At 40.5% G+C, this 14,135-nt stretch overlaps 1 protein-coding gene and 1 long non-coding RNA gene across 11 annotated transcripts in view; one reads left to right on the top strand and one right to left on the bottom strand.

Annotated features, from left to right (window-relative positions):
- CCSER1 (coiled-coil serine rich protein 1) overlaps positions 1 to 2,300 on the bottom strand; it is a 1,319,150-nt gene extending 1,316,850 nt beyond the window's left edge. For 7 of the 10 annotated variants that reach the window (XM_082461685.1, XM_082461686.1, XM_082461688.1 and 4 more), the window contains exon 1: positions 1,866 to 2,294. The gene's annotated coding sequence lies outside the window, so the exon portion shown is untranslated. Of the gene's footprint in view, positions 1 to 1,865 lie in introns of all 10 variants that reach the window. The other 3 variants (XM_082461682.1, XM_082461684.1, XM_082461691.1) reach the window with 2 other exon arrangements.
- The window catches only part of LOC309660823, a 190,549-nt gene continuing 178,501 nt past the window's right edge, over positions 2,088 to 14,135 (top strand). The window contains exons 1-2 of the long non-coding RNA XR_014263648.1: positions 2,088 to 2,164; positions 2,524 to 8,482. This is a non-coding gene — a long non-coding RNA (uncharacterized lncRNA). The remainder of the gene's footprint in view (positions 2,165 to 2,523; positions 8,483 to 14,135) is intronic.

Genomic DNA, 14,135 nt, shown 5'->3' with positions numbered 1-14,135 from the left:
AATTACTGAACCGGTGGTTGCAATATGGAATTTCAATGCTTTAAAAACATTGTACTTGGCAGGTGCTTAAAGACATCCCAATTTAAAATAATAAGGACACTGTCCTACTATCTCCGTCACAACCCTGTCATCGGATCTATGAAAACACAGGTTGCTACTTTTAAGAACAAACATAAAGTTGCTAAAGCATAGTTGGCAGACACTGTCCTAAGGCATCTCCAAGCTTCAAGTCATGTCTTTGGAATTTTTGCCTGTCATAAAGCAAAGAGCAAAAGAAACCGAAACAAATTAATTATGTTGTAGACTAGATTAATAGATTAATAGTATTTTAGGTCTTTTCTTAATAGCTAGTTCTAATTCTCATCAGTAATACTCGATATAAACTCACCTAGGTGTCTGCTTCTCTTTCTTCCCCAAGGCTTTTAATAAAACCAGCTTTATGGTAAAATGTGTGGGCATTATTTTTAATAGCCTTTCTTAGGGGTAGAAATGGAGGATACGTGTTACATATCACTGGGAAGGTATCCAACTGTAAAGAGATTAGACATGAAAGCTGCTGAAACCAAGTAGGTACTTTCTGTCTGTAGGTGTTGTTATTGGTGGCCTGAAGAGGTAGGAGGAGTGGAGAATAAGTACATGCAAACATTAAGGGGCAAGAGATAAGTAACTTCTAAGAAGCATTTTTTTTCTACCTGTAAAATGACAAGTGATTTTCTGACTTCCTTCACCTCCTATTCAATGTCCCACGGTGGGGAGGGGAAATGGAAAGCAGAATTGCTTCTCTAATTCTGAGAAACAAAAGGGGAGAGATGGGAGAGAGGAACAGAGAGAGAGAGAGAGGAGGCGAGAGGGCGAGAGAGCAGCTCAGGAACCACGCAAGGAAACCCGCAGAAATTTCACAACTCTTTGCCATAAATAGCCTTTCTTCTCACTCTGGATACCTCCTCCTCTACATCAGCAAGACTCAGCCTGCACGCGCAGAGCAGCACCATTCACAAATCCCTCCGTCACCCCATCTCGACACCTGCCCCTGATGGCACTGCGTGTACGAGTCCTGGGACACATGCCAAAAGGTGGGGGGAGGCGGGGCACGGGGACACCTGCGGTTTCAGATCGGGACTGATTGCCTTTCCCAGGGAACCAACGCTTTGATTAGTCAGGAGCGCGAAAACACACACACACACACACACACACACACACCCCTCCCCGGAGCCCTCGACACGCCACCACAAAGCAATTTGTTCACGCTAAGTCGCTGCTGTTCCTGCCGCCGCTGGGGAGCGTCTCGCCCCCAACCCAGGAAGCCAGCGCCGGAGAACGAGCGGGTGGAGGCAAGAGGCCGTCCAGGCTCGGGCACTGCGGCTCCCCGCCCCCTCCCTCCTCTTCCCCCTCCCCCGCCGCCGCCGCCCCCGCCCGGGCGCCCGCAGCCCCCGGCGTCAGCGCTGCCCGGCCGCCCCTACCTGCGGGAAGCGAGCGGCGACGGAGGGGAGCGGCCAACAGCCTGCGCCAACTCTTGCCTTCTCGGCCGGCCGCGCTCCGCATCGCCCCGGAGTGGCGGCCGCGGGGAGCCGAGCGCTCAAGAGCGCGGAGAAAAAGGCCACGCAGCACGCGAGGAGTCGCGCGCCGGCGGCGAAGCGAGCCCGTCCGCCTCCCTCCCACCCCGCCCGCGAGGCCAGGTCTCCGCGCCGCGCACGCCGGGCCCACGGCCGGCGCCCCTGGCCTGCGCGCGGGCTGCTCCGGGGCGGCCCGGGCACGGCGCGGCCAGCCGCCGGGCGGTCCTCGCGCGTCCGCCGGAGGCCAGCGCCAGTGCCGCGGCGACGCGAAGCGCGACCCTCCGGGCGCGGGGGCACCGGCGGCGTTACTACCTGGAGGGCTCCGCGGCGCTTGTTAGGCTTCTCCCGGGCACGCGGGGATTTCTGTCTTCGGAGCGCGGGGCTTGTCTTTCCCGGTCCCCCTCCTCTGCCCTCCCTCCCCTTCTTGGCCGTTGGGCTCCTTCTCTCCACTCCCAGCTGCACGGAGTCGAGCTGCGTTATTTAATAATCCTGCTCCTCCTGCCTGCGCCAGCAGAGCTGCTCTGCCTGAGCCACCGCTTCCCAGGCAGTCATGTTGTGGAGACAGGGAGAGGGCGAGAGGCGGACTGGCAGTCGGTCGGCGACCGTTCGTGGTGAGAGAGGGAAGAGCAGAGCAAGAGGAGGGCAGGGGAGGGACGTGGGGAGGCGCTTCCAAGTGTGTGAGTGCGCGGAGTGTGACTGAGTGGGGGACGAGAGAGCCACCTCCCGGCTAGGCCGCGCTCCCTGACTGAGGAGGGCGGCGGCGAGCGCAGCTTTTATAGGAGCGGGGTTGGGGGGAGGGGGGAGGGGGAGGAGTTAAACTGGGGCGGGGGGAGGAGTTAAACTGGGGCGGGGCGTGGATGGCTCAGAGCACGGCGCCCGGCCAACTGAGGCCGCGGGTTACCGCGCACGCATACTCTTGCGTTAACACGCGCACACCCAGTGCTGGCCCGTTGCTGAGTTTTCATTTTAGGGGAAGCCGTATCCGGTCGTGCTGACTTGGCTTTGCACTCAGCCCATCCTCATGAGTGCGTCGAGTCCAAGTGTATTGGCAGGGCAAAAGTGGAAGAGAGGGAGAATCTGAAGCTCTGCGAAGGGGCCGCGGGAATGCTGAAAATGCACTGTATCTTTTCTCTCCAAACCACGGATGCTATTTTCTTTCTCTTCCACCTCTCAGGGAGGAAACTGTGAGGCTTCCTCCTCTTTTCCTTTTCACCCAGGCTATTCACATCCTGACACATCTCTTACCTCAAAGGCAGCAAGAAACCTGGCTTCCTTTCTCTTAACAGATGACACCTCCCAACAAATATTTACAGCAGTCAGTTCTTCCGTAGGATAATGGAAGCAGTGGGACTGTGGCCTGGAGTGGAACTTGTGTTCCTGCACATAAGGTTCTCAACAACACGGGGATTACATACAGAACCAGTTACCATTTTGACATCATTTGACTGATGGCCCTCTAGAGATATTTTGCCAGTTTAGTGGTGGAGAAGACTTCTGATGCATGGTGCTGTTGCTTACCTAATTTATTTTCCCTTGGTCCTTTCTCCTATTGCACTGCCTCATTTCCTTTTAGATTTGCCCTGGGTTCTGAACTCTCCCATTCATCCCCTTCTTTATCGCCACTCCTGTATATTTATGTCTTTAGCAGGCAATAAGGCAGACGGAGTGCGTTTAACTCTGTGTGTGTGTGTTGGAAACATTTTTTAACCAATTTTGGTGGCTTGTAGGACCATTTCTAGATAGAAAATACATCCCCAGTGCTAAGTTTGTACACCTGACATCACCTCCCTTACCCTCTAACTAGCCTCCTGCCCAGATTGTAGGATCTTTGTGATCTGGTGCACTACTGTATTGGCAAACAGCTTCCAGGAATCAAGCAATCTATGCTTCTTTCAAGTTTGTGTGTGTGTGTGTGCGTTCTAAATAATCTGGTCATAGTCTGACTTCTGAAATGTAAATATATTGAGTGTAAAAGCAAGGTGTACTTTTTGAGTATTAGTGGTCGATGTGGATTTTGGTTTGGGGACAACCCTGCTTTGGGGTGACAACTGTGGAAAACATTTTTTTCATAAACGTGACAAAAGGAAATTAAGAACATCTAGGAGGCTAGGGCTGACAACTCGGTTATTATATCTCCTCTCTTTATTAGTAGCTATGTCCACTGCTATGTCCTCAGGTTTTTGGTGTATGCCAGCTCATAATATATTCTCCATATATTTTACCTTTACCATCAATTTTCTTTTGCCCTAATTCTTCCATGTCTCATACAAAGAGTTTAGAATCCATTAAAAGTGGCTTAAGTATATAATCAAAAAAGGGCAGCAAAGTTGGGACCAGTGGACAAATAGATCAATAACATAAAAATACAGGACATGATAGCTCCCTTGATCAAGCATTGTTAAATGGATATACTAACAAAGGATGTTGAGATTCAATGTGTGTAGGCCCTGTGAAAAAGCTATTACCATGTCTTCAATTTTGTAGATCAGGAAAGTCAGGTTTGGGGAGGTTAGGTAGTTAACATTAGGTCTCATACAAATTAAGTGGTGCACCTGGAACTCAACCTAAGTCTGCCTTGCACTACTGTCCATACTCCCACCCATTCAGACCACCTGGCTTAGTTGAGAGTCTTAACAGTTTCTTTATAGCTTTCAATAATTATGGAGTAAGCTGATCTACAACCCCTCAGCATTTTCCTTCTACTTCCCTCCTTTTTCTAATGCAAGAACGGTTTACAAAACTGTCCACCTTATTAGGGTTAGGCAAGGATTTAAAAAGCCCTTACTACTTGGATTTATAGATGAAAAAGTCAGGAAACTCTTCCCTGAAGTCCTTACTAAAGGAATCCTGCTATCACTGCAAAATGAAATTTTGTAGAAGACATATTCCTGATCTGAACTTTGAACCTAGCAAATAAATATGTAGTTTATTTAAGAGCTATGAATAGGCATTTAAGAAAAAAGTTTTTCACCTTTAAGGAGGTGAAATCATATTGGCAAGTTTTTGGGGTTTTTATCGTCCCAGTTCTCTATTTAATTGTCACCAATAACGGTAATTTAATAATGACTCTATATTACACAGTTCAGAATTATACATTAGACCAGATATTTCAAGGGCACTTTTGGTAACCACAACTGATTGTAATTTTCACACTCAATTGCATTCATAATTAGTGAGAACCATGAAAATCTGTCAATTGCCTTTATTCATTAAGATATTAAGTAAAGCCAACATTCCTTCCTTAATTTTATAACAATTTTGCTTGCCAAATAAAGGCCAGAATTCATATACACTGGACCAATAAGCCATATGAAAATATATAACCTAAAATACACTTCTGAAAATTTGATTCATTTTAACTATTTCATATTTTTTGTTGAAAAAAAAAATCTGTACCAGAAACCCCATTTATAAATTATAATGAACAACATTTCAGAAGTTAAGTAAATGAATTATTCTCTTTTAAGATTGCTTAATGTTTCAAGTAGAATTTCCCACTTTGCTACATTTTCCTGATACAATTTGTGTTGTGATAGGAAAACAGAAAGTTAATGACTCTTTCCAGTTTGTTCATTTTCATCTCTTATGCTTGCTGCTGTTTGGTTCCAAGTGCATTTAACTGGCAACTTCAATGCAGATTTGGCATTGTACCATTTGATGAAAGCAGAAAAATTAGGTTGCCAATTACATATGTGCCCCTTATGTGCACTGAATTCCCACTGAAGTGATAAGCCAAATTAGAAGTTTTCAGTAATGGTACCTAAAAAGTAAAATTAGTGCCTAGGGAAATAAGGGAGATAATTTTTCATTCCAACCCCTACTACTATAATAATAAAAGTCATAAGATGTTTTAGAAAATGAATTAACTTTAAAACATTTGCAAAACAATGTTTGTGGATGAAGTATCAGAAAAAAAAATTTTTAAGTTGCATTTTTTCTGTCCTAGTTCTTTTATCATCCTTTGATTTACTTCATACTCTATCATGATTATCCAGTCATTATGAAGAAAGTTAAATGAAGACCACTTCTCCCCTTTGCTTTATCCTAATAGTATAAAAGAAAAAAAAAATTTTTTTTTGAATATGGTGTTAACATTTTGGATTTTTTCCATATCACTTAAAGGTAAAATATATTTTTGTGACAACTGTTGTAAAATTAAGGTGGCATTATGGGTACCTTATAGCAACAGGAACCTCGAATGGAGATTGAGGCTGAAGTTTGCACTGGATTCAAGATCAAGGACCGATAAGAAAGTGTGAGACAGGAGAGAGGAGAAAAGACTCAACTGCAGTTTGGGGTCCAGAGAGCACAGGAAAAAGTCTATTTTAATGTGAAAAACTCTCTTAACTGGGGCAACCTGTCAGGTAGACAGGGCACTAGCAGAAAAAAATTAAGATAGAATTATTTTTCAGAAATCTGGTAATGACTCCTACTCTTGGTAAATTGTCCTTTTGCAGCAGAAATTGTGCCTGGTGACAGAACAGCAGGTTCCATCGTTGCCCTTGCTCTGTGGAGGAAACTAAAAGGGCAAGCAGGTCAACTGCCCAGGATTTCAGAGGGGAATCCTCTCCAGAAGCTAAGCCCAGATGACTGGGTCAAAATACTCACTGCATGAGCTGTCTTTGATCTGGGAGCTACACAGACACCAAGGATTCGTCCCAAGGAGCAGATGTGGTAGCAAGACTATTAAGGTGAAAGCATGTCACTGTCCTTGTCACTGGGCTACCATATCCCAGGTTTACAAATCGAGCTAATTCTAAGCCCATGGGCTGACGGGATGGAAAGCAGAGGATGTGGGGAGGCATCGCTACTCAGCAACTGAGGAAATCCTTAATTTCCAGAGGAGAATATCCAGTTTAGAGGGCTGAAAAAAGTTGAGGTGGCAGAAGGAGGAGAGAACTAACGTCAACGCTGATGTTCTCTGAATTTATGTCTCTCTATTATTTAAGGGAGGTAAACTGTGTTAAAAATAATGTTTATCAACATAGAACCAAAGGAGTCTTTATAAGCAGATTCACCAGTAGAAACTTTTCCGTGTATATAATTTCCTTATCTTTGTTACTATTTCCAAATGTGATCAATGAGGTCTTACGGAAAATGATCTCAGGATTTCTCATCTTCATATGGATTAATTTTCGTGTTTGAATACTTGTTTTGTTCTGTTTGCAATATTTTTAAAAAAATATTTAACCCAGTTAATGGTTCATTTGTTGATGTCTATGAGTTACATCTATCAAAGTGATTTTTTTCATTGGACATTTGAGTTCTTCTATTATGATTGTCCCTAGGCATCTATGTGTTTGTAGGCATTTCATTAAAATAAATAGAACTTGACACATTTTTTTAGAGAGATCATCAGTTAAATCGTCTCTAAAAATAGTATATTGATAAAATCTGAAACTGTAACAATAAATCTGTGAATCATATAAATAGATCTAATTATAACAATGGAAGAACTACAACAAAATTGTAATAGTACTCTTTACTATTTAGATATATAGTAAAAATAGACAATGCTAATAAAATAATCTAAACCATATTAAACCAGTACTTAAGCAGGTTGGAAACTGGTCTTGCCATCTGTCAATTTCTATACTGGCAGTTTCACAAATGAGATGTCTTTTTAACAAAACATCACAGCAGGAGATACAGACATGTGAATTGTAATTAAAATGTGAAAAATGCATTTCCTAGCCTTTGTCACTTATATAAAGCTTCTCTTATATTGTGAAATTCTACCCTTAGGAAGTTACACAAAGTGGAAATAATGTTTATTTTGCCAAATCTATACATTGTTGACCATAATTTTAACTTAAGTAATGAATGCATATGCTATCATAAATTGAATTGTGGTTTCCTTATGTCTTGTTCACACAGTAATGAGATTCAATTATTTTTTAATCATCCAAATGTAGAAGGTGAAGAGGAATAATTTGTATATTTCTATTCAGTCTAGATCTGCTAAGGACTACTATTATTGCTTTATATTTACTTACCATTATATTCTGTATATAAAAACAACATTGAATTTTATTCACTTTCTGGGAAAAAATCAACCTAAATGAGTGCTTAATTCTGTAATGAAAAAGTTGCCTAAATATTATATAATATTTATTATATAATATTTAATGTTTTCCTGGTTTCATAGCATTTACATAAAATACAAACCAAAATATGCAATGTAGGAGATGTAACTATGGTTAATGCTACATATTGCTATATATTAATTGCTATATATTGAACAAGTGTTCAAGAAATCAGTGGTAGCATAAATCAAGTTAACAACATAGTTTAAACTTAAAATAAGACATTAGCACTCAAATAGATCTTAGTTTTCATTTTCACTCTCCATAACATCTTGAATATCTTCTAGAAATTTAAAGTTAGCATGTGTTCTTGACATTTGTCATTATGGGACTTATATATCCAAACACATTCACATCCCTGACTTACCTTTGGTGCAATGATGCTTTTCTTTGTACTGTTATCACTTACAAGTTTCCTTCAAATGTTAACATTTTAACAAACAAATGGGTATTGAGATAGGAGTGAGTCATTAAATCACTATGTAATTATATGTTTCAAATACAAACTATTCCATCTCATTTTTATGTACTTCTTACAGTACGACGTTGAAACTGTTGTGATGGAGTGGTAAGGATTATGTCCCTTTCTCTTAAACCTGAGCAGACTTTTGTGACTGCCACCACTAGAATATGGACGACGTTGTATAATTTCCTAGCCTAGGTCATAAAATTGCCATTTACTTTATCCTTGTTCCCAGGGACTGTTGCTCATGGAAGCTAATCACCTGCTGTACAGAAGCCATGCCAACTATGGAAAGGCCCACATGGAGAGGAACTGATGCCTTTATCCCACAGCACCATCTGACAGACGCCACATAAAACCAGCACCAATTTGCCAGCCATGTAAGTGAGCCATTTTGGTAATAGATCTCCAGCTCCAAATCTATCTACTCCAGCCAGCCATGTGGAGCAGAAACAAGCTATATTAATTGTTATTGCTGCATACCAAATTACTGCAAACACAGTGGCTTAAAATAAGTAGCAATTTATTAGATCACAGTTTTGCAGGCCAGAATTCTGGCGAGGTGTGGCTAGTTCTCCGCTCATTATCACAAGCCTGAAATCAAGGTGTTAGCCAGACTGAGTTCTCATCTAGGGGTTCTGCGGCACAAATCAGCCTCCCAGCTCTTTCTGGTTGTTGACAGAGTTCAGTTTCTTGCAGTTATACAGCTGAGATCTCTTTTTCTTTTACGTGTGCCTCCCTCCATCTTCAAGCCAGCAACAGCAGCTTATATCCTCAGGCTTCAAATCTTTAACTTCTTCTGCCGACCGGAGAAAACGTTCCCACTAGACTATAAGCCAATGGTGGGCCCATGACTTATTTGCTCATCATATCAGGGCCTAGTCGAAGCAAAATAATGTGTCCTCAAGTGACACAAGGGGTGGTGCATATGACTGACGTTTTATTCTCTTTATCATTTCCTGAAAATTATGTGTCATGGTGAAGCCTTATTGTTCATTATTCCTTCAGGAGCCTTTATTTTCCTCCACACCATTCTCAGTCTTTCATATGTTATCTTTCTTCTGACTTGACTTTAAAAATGAAGGTTGCAGGCTTCACTGTAGCCACTCAACCAAGTACTATTCAGTCATATGAAGCAGTGTGGTGAGCTTTGATGCAGCACCACAGCAGGTTGTCTTAGTCGGTTCAGCTGTTGTAATAAAATACAATAGACTAGGTGGCTTGTAAACAACAGGAATTTATTGCTCATAGTTCTGGAGACTGGGAAGTCCAAGATCAAGGAAACAGTATAGTCATGTTCTGGTGAGAGGTCTCTTCCTGATTCAGAATCAGTGCCTTCTAACTGTGTCCTCTCATGGTGGAAGCAGCAAGGGATTTCTGTGGGGTCTCCTTTATAAGAACACTAATTTCATTCATGAGGGTGGACCCTCATGACCTAAGCACCTCCAAAAGCCCCAACTCCTAATTCTATTACATTGGGCATTAGGATTTCAACATGTGAATTTTGGGAGAACACAAATGTTCAGACCATAACAAAGGTCAAGACTGTGGAAGATACAAGAAACCTCAGAATAAACTCATCTGTCCCCAAGAGCTTTAACTGATGTTGGGAATGAGATAAAGTACTTTGTATCACCATATTTACCTTTTGGACTCATTAATAAATATTTATTAGTTAATTAGTTTTCTCCTTATATTGTTTTCTCCATATATTGTAGCATGTTTATGGGTGGAAGTTCCAGCCAATAGAATGTCACATCTCTGAAATATAACATGAGATTTTGGTCATCAGATGTTTATGGTACAAGGTTGAATCATAGGAAGTAAATACTGAACAATAATCTGAAAGGATAAAAATAAAAGAGGGGAGAAAAGCAAAACTCGTCATGAAATAACTCCACAAGTAGTCCTGAATGCAGAGAATTCCTACATAAATAAATCACAATCATTTATGTAGTCATGCATCAACAAGTGACATATTGATTTTTTTTTCCTAGAAAACCAAGATAAAAGTGACAGGCCGAGAGTCAGTTTAGGCATACTGAAGGAGCATTTCACTAACGGGATACATGAGAATAATTTGAAAATCTAGATAAACCGTGCTAATTTCTCACCAATCTTGTGTTCTTTAGTATCTATAAAACATCTTTACTTAGAATCATAGGAAAGTAAATGTGAAGGGATTTTAGTCACTCAGCAGATTTGTATTGCAGATGTTAAACAAACTAAATATTAGGAATACCAAAATTGAGGGAAAATACTTGCAATTAAGATAGTCATAGAAACAAATAATTAGAATACAATGTACTGTGGAACAAAAAGGGTATAAAAGCAGTTACTCCTTGCTTTCAAGGAAATAACAGTCCAACAATAGACGTATTACAGCAAATGATTACGATAGTTAATTCTCAGTCCTCATTTTACTTTAGTGGATTTTGGATTGGAGTGACTTTGTACTGTGTTGATGTAGCTAAAACTGGAATTGTATTTCCCAGAATTCCCTTCCTGATATGGTTCTGCACTAAGGTTGGCCGAAAGAGAAGTCTTCATGAGATTCGTAAGGAAGAAATGAGGCAGCAGCTATGTTATGCGCTGAGGAACAGTGTAGGGAACCAGGGGGTCTTGCAGCTCGTGCTCCTTGATCTGCTACCTCACCTTGTTTAGTTTGGGGCAGCAGCTGCCCCTGCAGCTCCCTGAGCTCCTGCCAGATTTCCTTTACCCTCTCAGAGTGTGTGTGTACAAGTTCGTGGGAGGTCCATTGTAAAGGTTCTTTCTGCATATCACTATCTGCATATCCCTTGTCATGCTGAAATTGGAGGTAGCAAGAGACAGATGTAGGCAGAGATGGTCCTTTAGGGGTACACTTTATACAGCTTGTCTTAGCTGATGTGGGTAGAGATTGTCTTTTGGAAATCCAGTTTATCCTGAGGATTCCAGTCTGTCCCAGCTGACCACCAATCCACACAGCTTTTCTTCCCAATTGCCAGTTCTCAGTGACTTTAAGTCCACCATTAGAGCAGCGGCAACAGACTTCCATAGACTTCTGCCCAACTCCCACGGTTGCGTAAGGTCTGACCCCTATCATAAATCCCTTATCCCATATCACTCGTGTTGGTTCTGCCTTTCTGTTGGGACTCACACTTACATGAATATATTTTGTAGGAAAAAACCAAAGGAGTACTGAGGACTAGATGTAGATGGTGAGGAAAGAGAAGAGTCAGAGTCACTAAATCTTAAATTAACATGTTAATTTTAGTCATTTCCTTCCATTTGAAACATTTCTTCCATTTGGCTTCTGGGACGCCACAGTGCCCTGTTTTTATTCAACTCACCTCGATGACCTCTGCATTTGGAATGTTCCAAGACACAAGACGTAAACTTTTGTTTTCTCTTTATACTCATTTCTTTGGTGATCTCATTCAGGCTCAGAGTTTTAGTACCATCTGAATGCTTATGACATCCACGTTTGTATCTCTAGCCCTGAACTCCTAACCCATGTCTGACTTTCAACTTGACGTCTCTGCTCGCTTACAGAAGCCTCTCAAGCTTAAAAATATACAAAGCCTCTGAATTCTTCTGAAAACCTGTTCTGTATGCAGTCTTCCTCATCATGGTCAATGGCAACTTCTATTCTTGCAATTGTTTGTGTTGAAGACCTTTGGGTCATTCCTAGTTTCTCTTTTTCTCTTACAATGCGCATCTAACATGTCAGCAAATCCTGCTGACTTTATGTTCACATTATATAGAGTATTCCAACCGCTTCTCAAAACTTTCACCGTATAACCCAGTTTATGCCACCATCATCTTTCACCTAGGTAACTGTGATAGCCTTCTGATCTCTACCTTAACTTTGTCCCTCATATTCTCAAAACAGTGGGCAGAACTGGCGTGTTAAAATCTAAGTCAGATCACGCCACTGTTCTGCTCAAAATCCTACAGTGGCATCCCATCTCATGGAGAGTAAAAGTTGTTAAAATGGCCTATAGGCCCTGCACATCATAATCCCCCTCACCATGACCCCATACCACCACCACTATTTGCTGTTGCATTTCTCTCTGTGGATTCTCTTCCTGGATACACGCAGGAGAACTTCCTTACTTTCTTTCAGACTTTGCTCAAATGTCACTTCATTGAAGCCTTCTCTGCCATTGCATCTAAAATAGTAACTCCACTCCACACACATGCTCACATCCATGTCTGAGCCCCCTTGCCAGCTTTATTTTTCCTTAGCATTTATCTCTAAAACAATGCATACTGTATGTACTTATTTTTGCTTATTGTCTGTTTTCCCCACTAAAATAAAAGATAATGAGGACAGGGGTGTTTCTGTTTTCCCACTCCCCCCACCCCTCCCATCGCCCTGTACCTAGAGAGGTACATTGTTTATAGTGACCCTTAATAAATATTTGTTAGATGAAGAATAAGTCATAGAATAAAAGCATGATAGAAACACATACAAGAAGTAAAACAGGAGACAGAGAGGGTTTCAACACTACCTTCACTCACTATTCTGAAAAACAAAAACAGATACTTGTCATTTTATAAAAACTTTTAAAAGATTTTGTGTGGGATGTTTTCTAATTAATCTCAGTATTTATGAGGCATGTGATAATTGAGAAATGTGTCTTCACAGTAATTCTAAAAGCAGATGGCATTCATTCATTTATTCATTCAGTCCACAAATGTTTGTTGAGTGTCTGCTATGTGCCAGCAGCTAATACAAAGGTGAATTATGAAATATTCACAAACTTTAATTAAACAGTGGCAATATGCTAAGCAGAGTACTAAACCATGGATATAGAGAAATAAAAGTTATCGTTCAAAGAGCTGAGAATATATTAGGAAAGACAAATAAATAAACAATTACGAAACTGTGTGAAAGGGCTACAGTATGTGCAAAATAGGAGGTTTTGTATTATATAACATAGGTATAAATAATCCAAATTTAAAGGGTGGATTTTCAGGGAAGGATTCCTATCAAATGTTAATATCTGGCCTGAGTTCTAAAAAATATATCTTGCTTAAGTATATAAACTTTGTTAGGCAAATGGCAGCAAAATAATTATTCCATTCTTTGTGTTTAATAAATATTTGCTAATTTTCTAGTATTCAAGTAACCTTTCATTTGGGGGTATTATTTTAATAAACATTAAATGTATGAAACTATCTTTACACATTTTATTTTTTATTTTTATTACTAATTTAAAATAAGATTGAGCACTCAGAAGTCTTAAATGTTTTTCCAGATTCATATGGACATTATGGAAAATATTTATGCCACCTATATATTTCAGAGTCTCTGCTCATGGAAATAACACAGTGGATATATATATTCCTTTCCTGAGAACCATAAAAATGAAAACTTACAGTTCCATCATTTGTTTTTAATCTTGAGACTTGACAGGTGGAAAAAAAACACAATTTTCTAGTCAATTTCTAACTGATTTACTTTTGTATTTAGTTGACATCAAAACATTAATTTTTTGGTTTTGAAATCGTATGTTCAAGTAAAATGCCTAAATAAAGAAGATAATGTACTGTCTTGCAGAAACAGTGTATGTTGGAAAAGTTAAGTTATATGTTTGGTGCAAACCCTGGGGCTACTACTTAGCGGAGATACCAATTAGAAGCAGACAATCTGCAAGTTTAAATTGAATCATGAGTCTTCCTGAACTCGAGTAGGTATGCTACTGTACATATTTCACTCAATATTTTTATGTCATAAATTTTTTTAGGCAGTTCTATTTTTATCCATATCCTGCATAAAACAACAGCCTCAAAATAGGTCAGGGTGTTATTGACTGCTTAAAGCAAGCACACACTTGGGAAATTTCTTCTCGAAAAATCCATCTAAAGAAAGATAGGTGTTTGAACTTTTTGATATTTAGATGTCAAGTTATAAAATCTCTAAGGGTCTATATCCTTTATATATAAACATATATGAGCATTGACTATAAACAATGAGCATCTGCTTAAATGTGATTCATATCTAAATTTTTAAGGATTATGCGTTAACTTAGGTCTTTTAGAAGT

Source organism: Balaenoptera physalus, assembly GCF_965194825.1.
Source record: "Balaenoptera physalus genome assembly, chromosome: 5".
Classification (NCBI taxonomy): Eukaryota; Metazoa; Chordata; class Mammalia; order Artiodactyla; family Balaenopteridae; genus Balaenoptera; species Balaenoptera physalus.
Note: the sequence above shows the minus strand (reverse complement) of the source record. Positions and strands in the feature narration are given on the sequence as shown.